The sequence below is a fragment of the Hypanus sabinus genome, chromosome 1 (genome assembly GCF_030144855.1).
Source record: "Hypanus sabinus isolate sHypSab1 chromosome 1, sHypSab1.hap1, whole genome shotgun sequence".
In the NCBI taxonomy this organism is placed as follows: domain Eukaryota; kingdom Metazoa; phylum Chordata; class Chondrichthyes; order Myliobatiformes; family Dasyatidae; genus Hypanus; species Hypanus sabinus.
Window position 1 is genome coordinate 208,452,246 of NC_082706.1, and position 15,887 is coordinate 208,468,132.

At 45.4% G+C, this 15,887-nt stretch overlaps 1 long non-coding RNA gene across 2 annotated transcripts; it reads left to right on the forward strand.

Moving 5' to 3' along the window:
* The first annotated feature begins 5,688 nt into the window (after nt 1–5,688).
* Nucleotides 5,689–15,693, forward strand: LOC132402173 (uncharacterized). Of its 2 annotated transcripts, XR_009514824.1 has the most exons (4): nt 5,689–7,893; nt 12,761–12,874; nt 14,401–14,639; nt 14,868–15,693. It is a non-coding gene; the product is annotated as an uncharacterized LOC132402173 (long non-coding RNA). The 2 variants fall into 2 exon arrangements; XR_009514823.1 differs by lacking the exon at nt 5,689–7,893 and having other exon boundaries at nt 11,437–12,874; nt 14,868–15,439.
* The last annotated feature ends 194 nt before the right edge of the window (nt 15,694–15,887 follow it).

The following is a 15,887-nucleotide window of genomic DNA, read 5'->3' on the forward strand; positions in this document are numbered from 1 at the left end:
TCCTGGGGATTTATCTACTCTGATTTGCCTCAAGACACCAAGCACCTCCTCCTCTTTAATCTGTATAGGTTTCATGACCTCACTACTTGTTTGCCTTATTTCCATAGACTCCTTACCGGTTTCCTTAGTAAATACAGACACAAAAAACCCATTTAAGATCTCCCCCATTTCTTTTGGTTCCATACATAGCCGACCACTCCGATCTTCAAGAGGACCAATTTTATTCCTTACTATCCTTTTGCTGTTAGTATACCTGTAGAAGCTCTTAGGATTATCCTTCACCCTGTGCCAGAGCAACCTCATGTCTTCTTTTAGCCCTCCTGATTTCTTTCTTAAGTATTTTTTTCACTTTTTATACTCTTCAAGCACCTTATTTGCTCCTCGTTGCCTATGCATGTCATACATCTCTCTCTTCTTCTTTATCAGAGTTCCAATATCCCTCGAGAACCAAGGTTCCTTATTCTTATTCACTTTGCCTTTAATCCTGACAGGAACATACAAACTCTGCAATCTCAAAATGTCTCCTTTGAAGGCCTCCCACTTACCAATCACATCCTTGCCAGAGAACAACCTGTCCCAATCCATGCTTTTTAGATCCTTTTTCATTTCTTCAAATTTGGCCTTTTTCCAGTTTAGAACCTCAACCCGAGGACCAGATCTTTGACTCTTAATCCTTGATGAGCAGAGACAGTGTGGAAGTGGAGAATGAGACAAACAGGACTGGAGGTATAAAGTTACATGGGCAGCACAGTAGCACAATGCTTTACAGTACCAGTGACCTGGGTTCAATTCCCATTGCTGTCTGTAAGATGTTTGTACGTTCTCCCCGTGACCTCATGGGTTTCCTCCCACAGTCCAAAGATATACCAGTTAGTAGATTAATTGGTAAATTGTCCCGTGATTAGGTTGGCATTAAATCGGAAGGCTGCTGGATGGTGCGGTTCATTGGGCTGGAAGGGCCTGTTTAACATGGTATCTCTAAAATAAAAAAACTGCATTTTGTTTTATTTTTATTTGGTGATACCTTATGGTTACAGGCCTTTCCAGCCCAACGAGCTCACCCCACCCAAGTTTGTACGTCCTCCCCGTGAGAGCATGGGGTTTCCTACAGTTTTCTCCCACTGTCCAAAGACGTACCGGTTAGCAGGTTACAGACAAGAGAAAATCTGCAGATCTGGAAATCCAAGCAGCACACTAAATTGCTGGAGGTGCTCGGCAGGCCGGGTGGCATCTCTGGAAAAGAGTATAGTTGATGTTTTGGGCTGAGACCCTTCAGCAGGACTGGAGAAAAAAAGATGAGGAGTAGATTTAAAAAGTGGGAGGAGGGGATAGAGAAACACAAGGTGATAGGTGAAACTGGGAGGGGGAGGGATGAAGCAAAGAGATGGAAAGTTGATTGGCAAATGAGATATAGGGCTGGAGAAAGGGGAATCTAATAGGAGAGTACAGAGGGTCATGGAAAAAAGTAAAGGGGGGAGGAGCACCGGGGGAGGCAATGCACAGGTAAGGAGATAAGGTGAGAGTGAGAAAAGGAGATAGAACATAGAACATAGAAATTTGCAGCACATTACAGGCCCTTCGGCCCACAATGTTGTGCCGACCATGTAACCTACTCTAGAAACTGCATAGAATTTCCCTAGCGCATAGCCCTCTATTTTTCTAAGCTCCATGTATCTATCTCAGAGACTCTTAAAAGACCCTATCGTATCCACCTCTACAACCATCACCGGCAGCCCATTCCATGCACTCACCACTCTCTGCGTAAAGAGCTCACCCCTGACATCTCCTCTGTACCGACTTCCAAGCACCTTAACACTGTACCCTCTCGTGTAGCCATTTCAGCCCTGGGAAAAAGCCTCTGACTATCCACACAATCAATACCCCTCATCATCTTATACACTTCTATCAGGTCACCTCTCATCTTCTGTTGCTCCAAGGAGAAAAGGCCACATTCACTCATTCTTATAAGGTACACTCTCTAATCCAGGCAACATCCTTGTAAATCTCCTCTGCACTCCCTCTATAGTATCCACATCCTTCCTGTAGGGAGGTGACCAGATCTGAGCACAGTACTCCAAGTGGGGTCTGACCAATGTCTTTTATAGCTGTAACATTACCTCTTGGCTCTTAAACTCAGTCCCGCAGTTGATGAAGGCCAACACACCATATGCCTTCTGAACTACACAGTCAATCTGCAAGATTGGGGTCTCCAAGATCTCTCAGGTCCTCCACACTGCCAAGGATCTTACCATTTATATTATATTCTGTCTTCATACTGGATCTACCAAAAGGAATCACTTCACACCTATCTGGGTCAAACTGCATCTGCCTCTTCTCAGCCCAGTTCTGCATCCTATCAATGTCCCACTGTAACCTCTGACAACTCTCCAAACTATCCACAGCACCCTCAACCTTTGTGTCATCAGCAAGTCAAGTCAAGTCACTTTTTATTGTCATTTCGACCATAACTGCTGGTACAGTACACAGTAAAAACCAGACGTTTTTCAGGACCATGGTGCTACATGAAACAGTACAAAAACTACACTGAACTATGTAAAAACAACACAGTAAAAACCTACACTAGACTACAGACCTACCCAGGACTGCATAAAATGCACAAAACAGTGCAGGCATTACAATAAATAATAAACAAGACAATAGGCACAGTAGAGGGCAGTAAGTTGGTGTCAGTCCAGGCTCTGGGTATTGAGGAGTCTGATAGCTTGGGGGAAGAAACTGTTACCTAGTCTGGTCGTGAGAGCCCGAGTGCTTTGCTGCCTTTTCCCAGACGGCAGGAGGGAGAAGAGTTTGTATGAGGGGTGCGTGGGGTCCTTCATAATGTTGTTTGCTTTGCAGATACAGCGTGTATTGTAAATGTCTGTAATGGCTGGAAGAGAGACCCTGATGATCCTCTCAGCTGACCTCACTATCCACTACAGGGTCTTGCGATCCAAGATGGTGCAGTTTCCGAACCAGGCAGTGATGCAGCTGCTCAGGATGCTCTCAATACAACCCCTGTAGAATGTGATGAGCAAACCTACCAACCTAACTTTCTACTTCTTCATCCAGGTCATTTATAAAAATCACAAAGAGGAGGAGTCCCAGAACAGATCACTGAGGCACTCCACTGGTCACTGACCTCCATGCAGAATACCAACTATCTACAACCTTTCCCTTCTGTGGGCAAGCCAATTCTTGATTTACAAAGCAAGGTTTCCTTGGATCCCATGCTTCCGTACTTTCTGAATGAGCCTTACATGGGGAACTTTATCAAATGCCTTACTGAAGTCCATATACACTACATCCACCGCTCTACCTTCATCAATGTGTTTTGTTACATGCTCAAATAATTCAATCAAGCTTGTAAGACACAATCTGCTATTGACAAGGCCATGCCAGCTATTCCTAATCACATTATGTCTCTCCAAATGCTCATAAATCCTGCCTCTCAGGATCTTCTCCAACAACTTGCCCACCACTGAAGTCAGACTCACTGGTCTATAATTTCCTGGGTTATCTTTACTCCCTTTCTTGAACAAGGGAACAACATTTGCAACCCTGTAATCCTCTGGTACTTCTCCTATCTCTATTGATGATGCAAAGATCATTGCCAGAGGCTCAGCAATCTCCTCCTTCGCTTCCCACAGTCGCCTGGGGTATATCTCATCCAGTCCCAGTAGCTTGTCTAACTTAATGCTTTTCAAAAGCTCCAGCACATCCTCTTTCTTAATGTATATATGCTCAAGCATTTCAGTCCGCTGAAATCTCCCCAATTGCCAAGTCTTTTTCTCTGGTGAATACTGAAGCAAAGTTCCTCTGTTCCCTCCTCGAACACCATGCACACATTTCCACTATCACACCTGATTGGTCCTATTCTCACACGGCTCATCCTCTTGCTCTTCACATACTTGTAGAATGCCTTGGGGTTTTCCTTAATCCTGCTTGCCAAGGCCTTCTCATGGCCCCTTCTGACTCTCCTAAATCCATTCTTAAGCTCCTTTCTAGCAACTTGGTAATTTTCTAGACCTCTAGGTGTACCTAGTTTCTTGAATGTTTCATAAGCTTTTTTATTCCTTTTTAACTAGATTTTCTACATACTTTGTACAGCATGGTTCTTTAATTCTGCTATCGTTTCCCTGCCTCAATGGAACATACCAATGGAATATCCCCTGAACATTTGCCACATTTCTGCCGTGCATTTCCCTGAGAACATCTGCTCCCAATTTATGCTCCCAAGTTCCTGCCTAATAGCATCATATTTCCCCCTACCCCAATTAAATGTTTTCCCAAATTGTCTGCTCCTATTCCTCTCCAGCACTATGGTGAAGGAGGTAGAGTTGTAGTCACTACCTCCACAATATTCTTCCACCGAGAGACCTGACTAGGTTCATTTCCCAATACCAGATCAAGTACGGCCTCTTCTCTAGTTGGTTTGCATTAGGAAACCTTCCTGAACACACCTAACAAACTCCACCCCATCTAAACCCCTGGCTCTAAGGAGATGCCAGTCAGTATTAGGAAAGTTAAAATATCCCATCACAACAACCTTATTATTATTGAACTCTTCCAGAATCTGCCTCCCTATCTGGTCCACGCTATCCCTATTACTATTGGGGGGGGGGGGGGCCTATAAAAAACAGCCAGTAAGCTTATTGTCCCTTTCCTGTATCTGACTTCCACCCACACTGGCTCAGTAGACTATCCCTCTGTGACTTACTCCTTTTTTGCAGCTGTGACACTATCCCTAATTTGTAATGCCGCATTCCCACCTCTTTTGCCTTTCTTCCTGTCCTTTTTGAAACATCTAAAGCTTGGTTCACTCAGCAGCCATACCTGACTGAGACATCCAAGACTTTCTAACAGCCACAATGCCACAGTTCCACATATTGATCCATGCTCTAAGTTCATCTGCCTTGTTTATGATACTCATTGCATTAAAATAGACACATCTCGGACCATCAGGCTGAGTGCATCTTTGCTCTAACATCTGCCTATCCTTCCTCACAAACTCCCTACAAGCTGTCTCTAACTTGTGCTCCAACCTCCCTGTCCTCTGCCTCTTCACTTCTGTTCCCAGCCCTCTGCAAGTATAGTTTAACCCTCCCCAACAGCATTATCAAACCTCCCCACCAGGATATTGATTCCCCCCTCGGATTCAAGAGCAACCTGTGACAGGTCACACCCGCTCCAGAAGAGGTCCCAAAGATCCAAAAATCTGAATCCCTGCCCCCTGCTCCAATCCTTCAGCCACGCACTACCTCATTCTATTCCTATACTCACTGTCACGTGGCACAGGGACCAATCCCGAGATTACTACCTTTGAGGTCCTGCTTCCCTGCTTCCTTCCTAGCTCCCTGTATTCTGCTTTCAGAACCTCCTCTCTTTTTCTACCTATGTCATTGGTACCAATATGTACCATGGCCTCTGGCTGCTCACCCTCCCAATTCAGGATACTGTGGATGTGCTCAGAAACATCATGAGCTCTGGCACCTGGGAGGCAAATTACCATCCTTGTTTAATTTTCATGTCCATAGAATTGCCTATCTGTCCCCCTACCTATAGAGTTCCCTGTTGCTGCTGCCCTCTTCTTCCATTCCCTACCCTTCTGAGCCACTGGGCCAGACTCATTGCCACTGTTGCACTGCCCGGGTAGGCAGCCACCCCCCCCCCCCCCCCCCCAACAACACTCAAAATGGAGTACTTACTGTTAAGGAGACAGCCACTACCCGACGCGCTCCCTTCCCTCTCCTGACAGTCACCCACTTAACTGCCTCCTATGGCTCTGGGGTGACTACCTGCCTGTAGCTCCTATTTGTCTCACTCTCCCTAACAAGCCGAAGGTCATCGAGCTGCAGCTCCGGTTCCTTAACTCCGTCTTTAAGGAGCTGCAGCTCGATGTACCTGGTGCAGATGTGGCCATCGGGGAGGCTGGAAGACTCCTGGACATCCTACATTTGACACCCAGAACAGAAAACTGGCCTCGCAGTCATACCCACTATTCTAATGTGTCAAGCCCTGCGAAACACTCCTTTGCTTTAAAGCTCTTCTCCCTGACCTGTGCAAAGCTCTGTCTCTCTCTGAATCGATTGGTCTGCCGCTAATGCAATAGGGAATAGTGAAAGGGGGGGGGGAGGCGTAATCAGAAATGAGAAATAGGTGTTCATGCCATCATGTTGGAGGCTGCACAGATGGAGTATAAGGTGTGGCCTGTGGGGGAGGCCATGGATGGACATATCGGAATGGGAATGGGAAGTGGATTAAAAAGGGTGATCCCGCTTGTTCTGGCGGACGGAGCGTTGTTGCCCAGCAAAGTGGTCTCCCAGTCTTCGTCGAGTCTCACCGGGAGCACCTGAGACAGTAAATGACCCCAACAGCCACAGGTGAAGTGTTGCTTCACCTGGGAGGACTGATTGGGCCCTGAATGCTAGTGAGGGAGGAGGTGTAGGGGTAGGTGTAGAACTTGTTCCACTAGCAAGGATAAGTGGCAGGAGGGAGATCAGTGGGGAGGGAGATTACTAGGTTAATTGGTCATTGTAGTTGGTGCTGTGGTTAGGCCAGGGTTCAGTCCGGCGGGTGCTGGGCGAAGGGCCTAGTCCATGCTTTATCTCAGTAAATAAATAAATACTCAGCACATCAGGCAACATCTGTATATGAAAAACCAGAATCATTGAACTGATGTTCAGATCCAAGATCCTTTTGTTTCTCCAGACTTGCCGATGAGATCCATTTTTGCTCCATCTAGTAAAGGCCTCAGTTTCATTCATTGCTCGCCAATGATGGGATCTCAAACACTGTATCTCAATAAATAAGTAAATGAATTCACATTGGTATTATGTCTTTGAACAACAGCACCAAATATATTTATTGTGCCTGAAGAGCACCGAGAAGCAATTCCAGTACAAAAGTGTCAGCAATTCATCAGGATGGAGCAAACTGTGTCAACTTGAAATGTTTCCTGTGACACAACGCAGGCATCTTAGTTCTTAACCCGAGGTGCTTGGCCCTAAACATCAACTGTTTATTCATTTTTGTAAATACTGCCTGACCTGCTGAGTTCCTCCAGCATTTTCTGTGTGTTGCTCTGGATTTCCAGCATCTGCAGAATCTCCTTATGTTTATCCTCTTCGCCCTCAGCTGCTTATTGTCTTTCATCCAGCTTTTCATTGCTGCTATTTGTCCTTAAATAGCTGTCAAAATTGACAGATCGTATGTTCTCACAACATCCATAAAGCATATACCCGAGCAGCCACTTGTGGGGGCTCTGCCCGGAATTGCTAAAAGTGCATACCAGAATCATTTATCACCTAAATATTCTCAGCACTACTCACAAGTAATTAGGGAATGCCGAAAGTGGGACTTCCCAGTGGCCAAACATTTCAATTCCGACTCTCCTCCCTGTTCCGACAAGTCGGGCCATGGACTCCCCATGTGCCAAGATGAAGGAGCAACAACTTATATTTCATCTGGACTCCTCCAATCTGATGGCATGAATATCAATTTCTTCTTCTAGTAAAAAAAGTTTCCTTGCCATCCCCCTTCTGTTTCCCACTCTGGCCTCTCATCTCTTCTCACCTCCCCCTGGGTCCCCTCCTTCCCTTTCTCCTCTGGTCCCTCTCCTCTTCTATCAGATTCCCTCTTCTTCAGTGCTTTTCCCTGCGCACCCATCTGGCTTCACCTATCACAATCCAACTAGTCCTCCTTCCCTTCACCTGACCTTTTTAATCTGGTGTCTTCTCCCTTCCTTTTCAGTCCCGAGGAAGGGTCTCTGGTCAAAACGTCAACCGTTTATTCATTTCCATAGATGCTGCCCGACCTGCTGAGTTGCTCCAGCCTTTTTAGTGTGTTGCTCTGGATTTCCAGCGTCTGCAGAATCTCTTGTGTTGATGAATCACGGTGACTACCTCTCCACTTAAGGCATTAAAAGAAACATTTGCTTGCGTTCAATAGAAAGTGTTTCTGTGGTGTAAATTACTGCTATTAAAAACATTGATATTTATTACCTGTTTATATATGTGTTTCCACGAGATATTTCTGGTTTGAGATAATGCATGTTCTTGGGATAAGCCAGTGTCGTTGGTAAAAACATTTCAATATGATGACCTCATGTGGTTTTCCATAACTTGTTGAGGGCTTGGGGAGGAGGTTGTTTGTAGATATGGTTTAAATTATACAGCACACTTTTATAGTTAATTTTCTGTTAGTTTTTGGCACTGGTATTGCTTTCAGGGTGGTTACCCACAGGTTAAAAGCTCCTGAGTGGGTGTATGGGGTGTTCAGGGAGAAGTAGCACCTCTGGTGAAGGGACTTGTCGTATCCATTCCAGGGTAGCTCACTCACCTTTGTCCCGCATGGTGGCGCAATAATATCAGCACCGGACTCCGGAGCGAAGGTTCCCGAGTTTGAGTCCAAGCTGGGCAGAGCGTCGAGCTTGCAGCTCAGCCTCGTAAAAACAAGAATAGCTTGCTATGGAAACACCGTCGATAACTCCACTGCCGAGTTAGGGGCTATTCTTCTTCTTCTTCACTCACCTTTAGTCTCCATCAGCTGAGCTCTCAGCTGTGGCTCCAAGTAGCTGTTTGGGTGCAACAGTGGCCACACCCCAGTAGGTACACCGGTTTGACAGCGGGCCTCATACCCCAGTGAGACAGAGACAAGCATTTGAAGTCAGCTCCTGCAGACTGGGTGGATGAGATCAACAGTGAGATCTGTTGGCCAGGAAGGTGGTTTGTGATGGCAACACGTATCTCTGAACCTGGACTTTGAAGGTCAAGAGAGTGGAACTGACCCATGGCTTTTCCACTTTAAAAGCTCTCCCACTCCGGTTTCCTGTCATTGGTATATATGACAGACAACCAATGATAGTAGTGTGATCACTCAAGCTGAATATGATGTTAAGTAAGCAGTCATCCCCTTAAGAGAGAACGCCTACGCATAACTTTATTTAACGTGGGAAGGCTAATGCTCGGGCAACCACCACACGGTCCTTGACAAATCGGGGTCAGGGTCCAATGTCATGGAATGCGAGATCACTGCTGAAGCCTTCCTCCACCTCTGCTGTTGTAGTAAGACCATCATCTTCCACCAGCTCCACTGTTGAGGTTTTGATTGGATTGCTCTTTGTCTGGAACCACCACCTTGACCTTATCACCATGGGTAACCCTACCAGGAGCTAAGCTCCAGGCAGCATCACTCTCAGGATCTCCGGAATTCACAAGCCCCTCCACCACAACGAAGTGACAATCCTCAAAGAAGTCCATAAGACCATAAGAGCCATAAAACATAGGAGTAGAATTAGGCCATTCAGCCCATCAAATCTGCTCTGCTGTCCCATCATGGTTGATTTATTATCCCCCTCAACCCCATTCTCCTGCCTTCTCCCCATGATCTCCTTTCTAATCAAGACCCTATCAACTTTCACCTTAAATACACTCAATGACTGGGCCTCAACAACCATCTATGGCAATGAGTTCCACACCCTCTGGCTGAAGAAATTCCTCCCCATCTCTGTTCTAAATGGACATCCTTCTATTCTGGTCCTAGACTCTCCCCTATCTCCTTGCATCCACTCTATCTAGACCTTTCAGTATGCAACTTCCTGGGATTAAAGGCCTCTGTATGTAGGTGGGAGGGAGGAACAGGGCTTACTCTGCTGTGGCTGTTGGTTGCTTCTTGTGTTCTGTGCTGCTCTGCAGAGCATTATGGGAAAGCTGTTCACTGGAATGTGTGGTGACACTTGCTGTCTGCCCCCAGAAAACCCTTGTAATTGTAATCACAAATGACACATGTCGCTGTATGTTTCAATGTACACATGACAATCACACTTGAATATTGAGTCTTGCAGGCTAAGTCGGTGGTGAGGAAAGCAAATGTGATGTTTGCATTCCCTTCAAGAGGACTGGAATACAAGAGCAAGGATGTAATGCTGAGGCTTTGGTCAGACGCACTTGGAGTATTGTCAGCAGTTTTGTGCCCCTTATCTGAGAAAGGATGTGCTGGCACTGGAGAGGGTCCAGAGGAGATTCATGAGATTGATTCTGGGAATGAAAGGGTTAATGTATGACAAGTGTTTGATGGCTGGAGTTTAGAAGAATGGTGGGGGGGGGGGGAATCTCATTAAAACCTATCAAATATTGAAAGAGTGGGTGCGGAGAGGATGCTTCCTATAGCAGGGGCGTCTATGACCAAAGGGCACAGCCTCAGAATAGAGGGATGTCCAATTAGAACAGAGATGAGGAGGAATTTCTTTAGCCAGAGGGTGGTGAATCTGTGGAATTCACTGCTTGAGACGGCTGTGGAGACCAAGTCATTGAGTATACTTAAAACAGATGTTGATAGGTTCTTGATTCGTCAGAATGTCAGCTGTTTTGGGGAGAATGGGGTTGAGAGGGATAATCAATCAGCCACGATGGAATGGTGGAGCAGACTTGATGGGCTGAATGGCCTAATTCTGCTCCTATGTCTTATGGTCTTGATTCCCGAATCTTGTTTCTGGTTTACGTATCAGATGGAATGATACTGACAGATCCAAGAAGATCTTACAAACATTCCCCTTTCATCTGCTGAGTGCTGCCAACAATTTTGTTTTCAATGTTGGCTTCGGGCAAATGATTGTGTAAAATCTGAAAAAAGGAATTAGAGGAGCTGCTGAGAATAAATCTGATCTGAATAGGTTAAGAAAGCAAACAGGTCCCAGGTTCACTGTATCTATTACCCCTGTTAGACTTGGCTGTCAAATTTCTTTTGTGTATTTTTCTTGTACTAATGTAAGCTTTCTAATGTTTCAGAATAAGAATCAGAATTATACTCTGATTCTAATTCTGTTCGAGAAGAGAGCATGACCTGGGTTTTGGGGGTCCGTGATGACGGATGCTGCAATGTCTGGGTGTTCTCAATGGGGGGGAGGGCTTTACCTGTGATGGTGTTGGGACATATCCACTGCTTTTTGAAGGATTTTCCATTCAAGGGCACTGGTGTTTCCATACCAGGCCGTGATGCAGCCAGTCAATATACTGTGCACTACACATCTATAGACGTTCAGACAAGTAAGAATTCTTTGCTGCTGCTCTGCAATCTAAACCTGGACCAGTATGTTCATGTCTGGGGAGGGCAATGCTATATTGGTTAAGTTGGTTTATTGTTCAAGATTATTTATTGTTTACTGGGATTTCCTGTACACAAGTGTAGAGGAGAATGGAATAAGTGTTACTCCAGTTCCAATGCAGCATAAAAAACACACAGTAAGATAAAGAACACAATAATAAAACAACACAATAAATATAAGTACATATGATAGTCTATATACATAGATTAATTGTATGTCCATGAAGGGACGCTAGGCACAGAAGCGTCTGTGCATAAGATGACTGACAGGAAATGATAAACTAGTGGTGGTTGGGGGTGTGGAGGGTGGGTTAGTGGGCAGAGGTGTTGATCAGCCTCACTGCTTGGGGAAAGTAACTGTTTTTGAGTCTGGTGGTCCTGGTGTGGAGGCTACGTAGCCTCCTCCCTGATGGGAGTGGGACTAACAGTCCATGAGCAGGGTGGGTGGGATCCGTCATGATGTTACTGGCCTTTTTCTGGCACCTTTCTGTATATATGTCCTTGATAGTGGGTAGGCTGGTGCAGGTGATGCATTGGGCAGTTTTGACCACCTGTTGTAGAGATCATTGTCACGTGCACAAGGAGAAGTTGTCACACCCAAGGAAAATTTGCAGGGACGTTGCCAGGACTTGAGTTTCTAAGTTACAGGAAAAGGTTGACTAGGTTAGGACTTCATCCCCACCACTCTCTGTGTAAAAAACCTACCTCTGACATCCCCCTATTCTTCCCTCCAATCACCTTAAAATTCTGCCTCTTTGTATAAGGATTGTTCCTCTGGTTAGGCTGTGGAGAAGGCTGATTACAGGCAACTTCATCTGTGAATGGGAAGGGAAATTGAGATGATGTGTAACAGGCAGCACATGATGGAAATCTGTGCTCACCTGGTCTTCCCCAGGGAGAGAGTTCTTCTTGACCTCACCTACCACCCCATGAGCCTCTTCATCCAATACATCATTTTCTGCAACTACCACCATCTCCAAATGTGTCCGACCCCCCTCACTTCCCGAGGGATCGCTTCCTCCATGATTCCCTCGTCTATTTGTCCCTCCCTGCAAGCTCTCCTGCCCACACACCTCCTCCCTCACCTCCGTTCAGAGCCCCAAACAGTCGTTCCAGGTGAGGCAACACTTCACCTGTGAATTTGCTGTTGTCGTCTATTACCTCTGGTGCTGCTGATGTGACCTGCTCCACTTTGGGGAACCACTTCATCGGGCACTCTCGCTCCATCCACCAAAAGTGGAATTTTTTTAACAATTTTATTCCTGTTCCCATTCCCGTTCTGACATATCAGTCCATGGCTTCCTCCTGTGCCAAGATGAGATCCATCGGGGTGGCCTGATGGCCTGAATATCAATTTCTCTTTCTGGTAAAAAGATCCTCACCCTCCCCTCTTCTTCTATTACCACTCTGACCTTTTATCTCTTCTCATCTGCCTATCACCTTCCCCCCTTGTTCCCCCTCTCCTTCCCTTTCTCCTATGGTCTACTGTCCTCTCCTATCAAATTCTTTCCTCTCTAGCCCTTTCCCTTTCGCTGCCTACCAGGTTTCAACTGTCACCTTCTAGCTATCCTCCTTCCCCTCCCCCCCACCTTTTTATTCTGGTATCTTCTTCCTGAATCCTCTTCAGCCTGAAACGTTGACTGTTAATTCATTTCCATAGACGCTGCCTGACCAGCTGAGTTCTGCCAACGCTTTGCTCTGACGGAATTTGATGACAAAACACAGTTGCTCTGCAAGACACTTATGGTCACCTAGTCTTCCCAATATACAGAAGGTCAGATTACAAATACAATTCTGTTTTTTTCAGTTCTGGTTGCCTCATTATAGGAAGGATGTGGAAGCTGTAGAGAGGGTATAGAGGAGACATACCAGGATGCTGCCTGGATTAGAGAGCGTGTCTTACAAGGAAAGGCTGAGCTCCTCTCTTTGAATCGAAGGTGGATGAGAGGTGACTTGATAGAGGTATGCAAGAACATGGAGTGAACAGTCAGTACCTTTCTCCCAGGGGAAAAATAGCTAATACGAGGGGGAATCATTGTAAGATGCTTGGAGGAGAGTATATGTTTGGTTTTCAGACAGAGAGTGGTGAGTGTTTGGAATGTGCTGCCAGGGGTGGTGGTAGAGGCAGATACATCAGGGATGTTTGAGAAAATCTTCAATACGCAAATGTCTGATAGAAAAACAGAGAGGGAAGGGTTAGTTTGATCTTAGAGTAGGTTAAAAGGTTGGTACAACATTGTGGGCTGAAGGGACTGTACTGTGTTGTATTAATCTGTATTCTATGTTCTGTGTTCTATGTTCTTTTATCAGAATTGGCCAGTTCTGCTGTAGGTCGTTCTTCTGTCACATTGATCCAATTATTTTTCTAAAATTAAAAAGTGCTGGAAATATTATTACAACACACACAAAATGCTGGTGGAACACAGCAGGCCAGGCAGCGTCTATAGGGAGAAGCACAGTCGATGTTTTGGGCCGAGACCCTTCGTCAAGACGTCCTGTTCGTCCTGATGAAGGGTCTCGGCCCGAAAGGTCGACAGCGCTTCTCCCTATAGATGCTGCCTGGCCTGCTGTGTTCCACCAGCATTTTGTGTGTGTTGTTTGAATTTCCAGCATCTGCAGATTTCCTCGTGTTTGCTGTGGAAATATTATTTACATGTTTCTTACACAGTATATTATTGTAATTATCAGATCTTATTTCAAAGAGTGACATAGAGAGCATTAAATTAGTCCCAAGCTTGAGAGGTTCTGCAGATGCTGGAAATTCAGAGTAACACACAAAATGCTGGAGTAACTCAGCAGGTCAGGCAGTATCTAGGGAAATGAATAAGCAGTCAACATTTCAGGCTGAGACCTTTCATCAGGACTGGAAAGGAAGGGTGAAGAGCCAGATATAAGAAGGTGCGGGGTTGGGGGGGGGGGGGAGTCACTGCTCTTCTATAAAGCAAATCCATTCTCTACAGGAAAAAAAACTCAAAATTCTCAAGAGGTCCTTGTTTGTGCTCTTCAATCTCTTGGCTTTGCTAGAATTATTCTTCACAATGAATAATGTTCTCCCCAAACTCAGAGGTCAACAATCTGTAAAGATGTACAGGTACTAAATATATTATTTGAAGGCAGAGTACTAGTATTAATGGCAGGATTCTTAGCAGTGGGGAGGATCAGAGGCAACAGAGACACCATCTATGGAGAGGATATTTCTGGTTGAGACAATTCAGCAGGACTGGTGCAAGTTTCAATGTGAAATGTTGACAGTTGACACATACAGTAAGTGCCTTTAGTGATGCTGAGTTCCTTCAGCAGGGTGCATCACAGCCTGGGATGGAGACACCAATGTTCTTGGATGGAAAACCCTACACCAAGTAGGTCCAGTCCATCACAGGTAAAGCCCTCCCAACCGCTGAGCACATCTACATGAATCGCTATCCCAGGAAAGCAGCATCCATTATCAGGGACCCCCTCCACCCAGGTCATGCTCTCTTCTTGCTGCTGCCATCAGGAAGGAGCTACAGGAACCTCAGGACTCACACCAACAGGCTCAGGTACAGTCATCACCCCTCAACTGTCAGGTTCTTGAGGGACAACTTCACTCAACTTCACTTGTCCCATCATTGAAATGTTCCCACATCCTATTCAAAGACTCCTTATCTCATCTTCTCAGTTAAAGGCAGAGCTTAGGAGGATTAACGGTGCCTAACGGCGACTCCTTTGCCTGCATCTTCAGAAACAGCTCTATTTCCATCTTTAATATCTTTATTTTTCCCTTTTAGGGTTCTTTTGAAGACCCTGACCTGGAGTTACACACAGGTTTCTGTTCTTTGCGGAAATGGGACCCGTTCTCGGGGTTCCATGACTGGCCGCTATTCGACATGCTAAGTGTTTGGCCTGAGAATCCTGATCGCGTTCGGAAGCCCCAAGATGTCGGGGCTCTGGAGATGGGCGGATCGAGAGTCAGTGTCATGGCAAGAGACTTGTGTGCCATCGGGAAGTCCGGAAAATCTTTTGCTGTGGGCCTGAAGACCCAAGCTCTTTGTGATCTTCGGTCACAGAGCTCAAAAAAGGCAATGAAACGGACTTTTAACATCATAATCTAGCAGGTTGTTGTTATGTCTGCTGCTCGCTGTGAAAATGGGGGGCACCTCCCTCTCCTTTGCCAGGGAGAGAGAGAATCTGTGGTTTGTCAAATGTCGGATGAAATGTGAAGCCTTTGAGGTGACTTTGGTCTGTGTCTTTGCTATTACTTAGCTCACACTTTGGCTTGGTGATGGTACTGATGTGCTTCTTTTTGCCAGTGGGGGTAGGGGGATTGTTGCTTACTGCCGCTTATGTGCATGAGGGGGGAATTGGGGGGAGGGCTTTGGGGTTCTCATGTTTAACTTTCATTCATTCTTTGGGGCACTTCTCTGTTTTCGTGGATGTTTGCGAAGAAAAAGCATTTCAGGATGTATATTGTTCACATTGCTCTGGCATTAAATTTCACCTTTGAACCTTTATTGCTTTTATATTTATTATTATTATTATTTCTTTCTTTTTGCTTGCAGTTTGTTGTCTTTTGGTTAAACACAGAAGTTGATTATGCCTGCAAGAAATTGAATCTCAGGGTTGTATATGGTGACATATATGTACTTTGATAATAAATTTACTTTGAACTTTGAGAATGTCTTTTGCTCCAGATTTCAGTGTCTGTACTCTTTTATGTCTCCAAGATTTAAAGCTTGTTGCAAAAGTGGAAGAGATCAAAGCAAAGAAATTCTCCTTTGCACAACATAATCTTTCTATTGACATAGGAA